Here is a 7,591-nt window from a genome sequence, read left to right as displayed (position 1 = left end):
AAAAAAAAAAAAAAAAAAAGGAGAGATAAAGGAAGACACCTATGAGAAGATTCTGTCCTCCTCACACATGTACAACACACACACACTAATTAATTAATTAATTAACAAACAGGATTTCAATGAAGAAATAGATCTAAACCTCAGATTCCTCAACACCAGTGGGCAGGGCAGTGAATTGAGAGAGTAGGACCACTAGAGGAATCTGTAAGAAGAAGACTTCCTTCCCACTGAACAGTGCTATCTAAATCATTATTAAAAAAAAAAAGAAGAAGAAGAAGAAGGGACATGCCTTGCCTTGTGTATCCCTGGCTGACCCTGAACTCTAAGGATGACCTCTGTCTTAGGGTTTCATTGCTTGTAGAGGGACAACATGACCAAGGTAACACTCATTAAAAAAACATTTAATGGGGGGAGGCAGGTACTTACAGTTCAGAGGTTCAGTGCATTTCTGTGGAGGTTTTGTCTTTCACTGTCTATTGTAATGCTAAGTGCAGGCCCCTAAGACTTGGAATCTGCAAGAGCCACTGTGACCCTGCCCCCAACTTATTTCTGATTGGTAGTTAAAGATGCCCCGACTTTGCCAGGACCTTGTCAGGAAGACAAGCTCAGCTGCTCAGCAGGTAGTGGCTTCTTGCAGGAAGCTGCAGATGTGACAGACAATAGACTTTACCTAGGTGGGAAGACTGTGGCAAACCTGGTCTGAGCCAGCCGCTCAAGGCTGGGGGAGGGCACACGGCATGAATATAGTAAGTCATAACTCGGAGTTATTGATAGGAAAGTAGATTCTAACAGCATAGAGGGGAGGCAGCTGCCCAGCTTTTGTACTGTTGAAGGCTTATAGAAAATATAAACTTTGTATGTATGTGTTTCATCTGGGAACTTAACTAGCTAATGCAGGGTATGAGCCTCGGGCCTGGATTTAAATACCTACTACAACACATTGCCATCATGGTGGGAAGCATGGCAGTATCAATTAGACATGGTGCTAGAAGAATCAAGAGGTCTACATCTTGATGGGAAGACAGCCAGGAAAAGGTTGGATTCCACAGGCAGCTAAGAGAAGGCTCTCATTCCACACTGGGCAAAGCCTGAGCATAGAAGCCTCAAAGCCACCCCCACCCCACCCCCAGTGACACATTTCCTCCAACAAGTTCACACCTACTTCAACAAGGCCACTCTTCCTAATAGTGCTGCTCCCTGACCCTCTACTCCTCCTGTCTCCATCTCTCCTTGGATTACAGGCATGTACTTCTGTGCCCAACTTTATGCATAGTTCAAGAATCTGAGGCAAATAGTCTACCAACTGAGCTATAGACCTACCACCACCACCCCCTTTTTTGTTTGTTTTTTTTTTTTTTTGGAGACAGGGTTTCTCTGCGTAGCCCTGGCTGTCCTGGAATTCACTCTGTAGAGCAGGCTGGCCTCGAACTCAGAAGTCTGCCTGCCTCTGCCTCCCCACTTTTTGTTTTAAGAGACATGCTTTCTCTGTGTAGCCTTGACTATCTGGGAACTCATTCTTTACACCAGGCTGGTTTCAAACTCAGAGATCTGCCTGGCTCTGCCTCCAAAGTGCTGGGATTAAAGGTGTGCGCCACCACCAGCCAGCTCCTTTACAATTATTTTTTAAAGATTTGTTTTTATATTTACTTGTGAGGAGGCATGTGATGTGTGCTTGCTGAAAAAGGAGGAAGTCCGCCAGATGTAGGTGGATGTAGGTGCTGGAACCAAATGTGGGTCCCCTATAAGAGCAGCAAGTACACTTAACTGCTGCACTGTCTCATCTCTCCAGCCCCCTAAGCTGGTTTTGAAATACCTGCATAGCCAAAAATTAGCTTAAACTTATTTTTCCCCTTTCTTTATTGTGTGTATGTGTGTATAGCATATATGTGTGTGTATGTGTGTAGGAGCACGTGGGGTGTGTGTGTGTGTCTGTGTAGACCTAACGTTGTACCAGAAATCTTCCTCAATTGCTTCCACCGGATTGTTTTGTTCTTTTGAGGAAGTGCCTCTCAATCAGTCCCAGAGCCTGAAGACATTTACTGCAGCCAGCCTTGCCTGGGACTTCTCTGCCTTCCCAAGCTGGAACTAGAGGCTACAGAGCACTCTCCCCAGCCACTGCCTTCTAATTCTCCAACCTAACCTCCCAGTGCTGGGTTCCAAGCATGTGTTATCATGCCAGCTTGTCGTGGTTCAGGGGTTTGAAGCCAGGGCATCCCACGTACTAAGAGGCACTGTGAGCTCAGCCCTAGCCCAGGTTTATTTTCCTTTGTCTGTCTGACAGCGAGTGCCAAGCCTGGAACTGAGGCCGTGTATAAATTGGGCAAACACTATTCCACTGAGCTATGTTCCTAGTCCAGTGCAAGGCTCTTCCAGCCCAGTTTTCCTCCTCACTGAGATCTGAGGACCATTTCTTCTTCACTGTCTTCTTCCCTTCATCCTTCTTGGCTGTTTTTTTTTTTTTTTTTAGGTTTTTTGAGACAGGGTTTCTCTGTATAGCCCTGGCTGTCCTGGCACTCACTTTGTAGACCAGGCTGGCCTCGAACTCAGAAATCCTCCTGCCTCTGCCTCCCGAGTGCTGGGATTAAAGGCGTGCGCCACCACGTCCGGCTCTTGGCTGTTTTCTTCCATAAATCGATCACAGTACCACTCCATCATGGCAACTGCTCCTTAGAGATCGAACTGACTCCAGTCTTCTCTTACCTCTTACCTGCTTACATCCTTACCTCTGTCCACGTTATTCTGTTTGCATCCTAATGGCCTTCCATGATTCCCTGTACTTTGTGTTTCTTTAGGCTTTTGTTTGTTGGAGATCAGGTTTCACTGTGTGGCCTGCTCTATTCTCAAACTCACTCTGTAGCCCAACTCATAAGCCTCAGCCTCCCAATTATTTGCATTATAGACCTATGCCATCAAGTCTAGCTATTACTTAATGTTGTTTTTACATTAACTGATTGATTGTGTGCATAAGAGTGAGTGTGTGTGTGTGTGTGTGCACCAGCTCATCAGGTTTGGGGTCAAGTGCTACTAAGCCATTAATGCTATTTTAATGTTTAGACTCCATATGGTAGGAAGAGCATCTAAAAGGAGCTCACTTGTCCCTGGGTGCCTGGCACAGTGCTTCATGCATAGAAGACAGTGATTGATGCTGGATGGGAGGGGTTTTCTCAGCAAGTTAGATTGCTGGATGACGCTGCTGTGGTTCGCAGTATACACTCACTGTCTTGTGGTGTTTATGGTGGGAGAAAGAAGAGTCACAGGGAGAAAGAAGTCAGTGATTAAAAGAGAAACTCAAACTTTCCTGATTCGTTTGCCTTCATAATTGGGAACAATTGGGACATCCTGCAGATCAAAAGGAAGCACTTTGAAAAATTCTAAAGGGCTGATAGAACGTGGTACATCCATAGGTGCAGAGAGAACAAGTTCAGAGTAGCTGAACTTCAAAGGGAATCTTTGCAGAAACTAGGAGGCCCCCTGGAGATGGCTCCAGAGCCAGTTAGCCTTTTCATATCCACAAGCAAGGCAAAGGTTGGAGGGGCAGGCTGAGATCTGAGAAGCAGGACAAAAGGGAGAAAGAGGTCTTGGAGGTTGGCTTAACATTACAGGAGAGGCTCAGCAGGACTTCTGGGAACCCTCTCTCCTCACCTAAAATCCTAACCCTAACCCTAACTTCATCTCGTCCAACTCCAGACCCACAAGTCTCTCCAAAGCCTCAAGTTGAAAAAGTTGCTGAGTGGTTAAAAGCACCGACTGCTCTTCCGAAGGTCCTGAGTTCAAATCCCAGCAACCACATGGTGGCTCACAACCATCCATGATGAGATCTGACGCCCTCTTCTGGTGCATCTGAAGACAGCTACAGTGTACTGAGATATAATAATAAATAAATCTTTAAAAAAAGAAAAAAAAGCTAACCAGTCTGGGGATTAGCAGCCCATTGAAAGCCAAGGCTTCGGGATTATTGAGACTACTTTTATTTTTGGACAACAACCTACTAAAAAGTTTTCCCTGGAAATGTTTTAGTATGTATCATGATGGAGTGTGAGTATGCAGGGCGGCGGCAGGGCATGCCTTTAATTTGGGCACCAGAGGCTGGTAGAGCTCTGAGTGTGAGGCCAGCCTGGTCTACAGAGTGAGTTCCAGGACAGCCAGGGCTACACAGAGACCCCATCTTGAAAAATGAAAACATGTAGATGTGCACGTACTGTGCACAAATGTGGAGGTCATTATACAACCCTGGGTGCAGAATCCACCTTCTACTGCTTTGAGACATGCTCTCTTGTTTGTAGTGTATACCAGGCTAGTGTTAATCCTCAAAGTCTCTGGAGAAAAACCAGTTCCACAATTCTGAGTCAAATTTAGAGCAAGCCTTAATTAAATTCTGACCAGGATGGACTCTGGTCAAGCCCACGACAAAAAGGAACTGAGATGAAATAACTGACTGGTGCCCCTCCATTTCCAGGCTCCTCCTGTATAGTAACACTGATGTCAGCCATCACAGGGCCTGTGGCCCTCTACCTTCTGCTAATTACTGTTGGCTCTTGCATCATTGACACCTTAACTAAATGATAATTCCTATTTGGGTGCCATGAAGCTAAGCTGGTGGTTATTAGATCCTGATATAGACAAGTATCCATCATAGAGTTGAAGACTTGACCAAGGATGCAACTCAAGAGGGGAATGCTAGAGTGAACCCTGTAAACTCCACCTGCCCAGGGACAAGATAGCTTCCTGGAATGCTGGGAGTTGTAGTTCTTGGAAAGTAACAAAGCCACATAGGAAATATGGTGGTCATGTGAGTTTGCCCTTAAAAAGCCCCTACAACATGTGACTGGTCACTACTTGCTGGGATTCCAGAGAGTGGACCTGACCAGAGCTTATCATGGTCAGGATTTAGTTAAAGCTTGCTTCAAATTTGGCTCAAAATTGTAGACCTGTTTTTCTCTTTTTTTTTTTTTTTTGGTTTTTCGAGACAGGGTTTCTCTGTGTAGCCCTGGCTGTCCTGGCACTCACTTTGTAGACCAGGCTGGCCTCGAACTCAGAAATCCGCCTGCCTCTGCCTCCCGAGTGCTGGGATTAAAGACGTGCGCCACCACACCCGGCGACCTGTTTTTCTCTTGAGAATCTTGGGGTTAACACTAGGTGGCCCCAAACTCTCTAGGGATTTCTCCTGTTTCCCTCCCATCGCACTATAGGAGTTTTGGGGCTACACATGTGCTCTACTATGCTGGCTTTGTGTGTTCTAAAGATCTGAACTTGGCGCTTCACTTCCCGATCCAAGTACTTACTACACTGAGTTGTCTTCCCAACTCTATGAAAAAATGATTTTAAAAGTATGTATGGGGCGCTGGGCATGGTGACACACACTTGTAATCCCAGCACTCGGGAGGCAGAGGCAGGCAGATTTCTGAGTTCAAGGCCAGCCTGGTCTACAGAGTGAGTTCCAGGATGGCCAGGGCTACACAGAGAAACCCTGTCTTGGAAAAAAACAAAAACAAAAAACCTAAGTGTGTGTGTGGGGTCGGGGTTGGGGGGAAATGGATGGACTGCAGTATGGTCTTTTATATGTTTTGTGTGTGTGTGTGTGTGTGTGTGTGCACTGTAGTATGGTCTTGTATGTTGTAGGTGTGTGTGTTTAATTATATGTGTCTGTGTAGATATGTGCATGAGTGCAAGGTACCTATAGAGGCTGGAAGAGGGCATTGAATCTTCTGCTTCTAGAATTACAGATGGTCCTGAGTCACTCAAACTGGGGTCTTCTGCAAGTGCCACATGTGCTTTTTGACTGCTGAGTCATTTTCCCAAACCCATAAAGAAGTTTGTAGCAGCCTTTGTTTGTTTTGGGTCTTATTTTTGTTTTACTGTATGTATTTTTTGTTTTGTTGTTCTTTTGTTTGCTTTGGGTTTTTGTTTGTTTGTTTGTCTTTCTTTCTTCCTTTCTTTCTTTCTTTCTTTCTTTCTTTCTTTCTTTCTTTCTTTCTTTCTTTCTTTTTTTGGTTGCCTTTTGGTTTTTTAGTTTTTGGGGAGAGGGTTTCTCGGTATAGCCCTAGCTGTCCTGGAATTCACTCTGTAGAATAGGCTGGCCTTAAACTCAGAAATCCACCTGCCTCTGCCTCCTGAGTGCTAGGATTAAAGGTGTGTGCCATTACCACAAGCTATAAGATATTTTTTAAAAGATTTATTTATTCATTATATGTAAGTACACTGTAGCTGTCTTCAAACACCCCAGAAGAGGGCGTCAGATTTCATTACAGATGGTTGTGAGCCACCGTGTGCTTGCTAGGATTTGAACTCAGGACCTTTGGAAGAGCAGTCAGTGCTCTTAACCGCTGAGCCATCTCTCCAGCCCTATAAAGACATTTTTTTTCTTTTTCCTTTATTTATTTGTTTGTTTATTTATTTATTATATGCAAGTACACTGTAGCTGTCTTCAGACACTCCAGAGGAGAGCATCTGAGCTCATTATGGGTGGTTGTGAGCCACCATGTGGTTGCTGAGATTTGAACTCAGGACCTCCAGAAGAGGAGTCAGTGCTCTTAACTGATGAGCCATCTCTCCAGCCCTATAAAGACATTTTTGATGCCAGTGCTCTGGATGCTGAAGCTGGAGCATCTCAAGTTCGAGGTCAGCCTAGACTCTACCATGGGGTCCATCCTCCTTGGGTATCCTGCTTGGTCTTGCTTTTCTTTTGTTCTCTTTTTGGTTTCTTGAGATAAGATCTTGCTGTGCAGCCCTGGATTACCTTCTTCGTGTGACAATCCTCCTGTCTCAGCCTGCTGGGTGCTCTGATTAAGGGGGATATCACCATGATTCACCATGCTTTTGATTTTTGAAATAAAGTCTCACTCTGGAGCCCAACCTGGTCTTGAACTTGAGATCTTTCTATATTCTGCAAGTCACAAGGATTACAGTGTGCCACCACACTTGATGGTTACTAATATTAGTGGCCAAGGATTAGTGTTTCAAACTCTTCTATGTAATCATATACATTTAAGGTTTTCACCTTAAAACCCTTCACCTTGCTTTGCTCCCTTTGAGAAGACCCATAGCTGCTATTTCACCAGCTTTCTCAATGCAGTGTTTCTGTTGGTGCCAAATGAACACCAGCATCTTCCAGATACTCTCCAATGGCATGCCAGTGAACAGCACATTGGCTTCAGGGGGTCAGACAGCATCATTTGGCTCTGAGAGCTGTGAATGTCAGCTGACACCTGGGAATGACTCTGGAGTAGATTCTCCTCTGTTCTCTGCAGGCTGGGAGTGGTGAGATGTAGCTGTCCTTGTGCAATATCATTACATCATAATCCTCATGCATCAAACTAAACACACACAAAACAAGCCACCTTGTTTACAAAACTATGTTGCTCTGAGGATGGAGATGTGGATCAAGAGTACTTGCTGTTCTTCCAGAAGATCATGTTAGGTCCTCACACCAGCTCTAGGGGGATCTGATGTCTGACCTCTGTGGGCACCTGTACTCAGATACACACAACTAAAAAATACACATGATTAAAAATAATTTTTAGAGCTGGTGAGATGGCTCAGCGGTTAAGAGCACCTACTGCTCTTCCAAAGGTCCTGAGTTCAAATCCCAGCA

The sequence above is a fragment of the Mus caroli genome, chromosome 16 (assembly GCF_900094665.2).
Source record: "Mus caroli chromosome 16, CAROLI_EIJ_v1.1, whole genome shotgun sequence".
NCBI classification, from domain to species: Eukaryota; Metazoa; Chordata; class Mammalia; order Rodentia; family Muridae; genus Mus; species Mus caroli.
The sequence above is the reverse complement of the archived record's forward strand: the minus strand, read 5'-3'. Positions refer to the sequence as shown.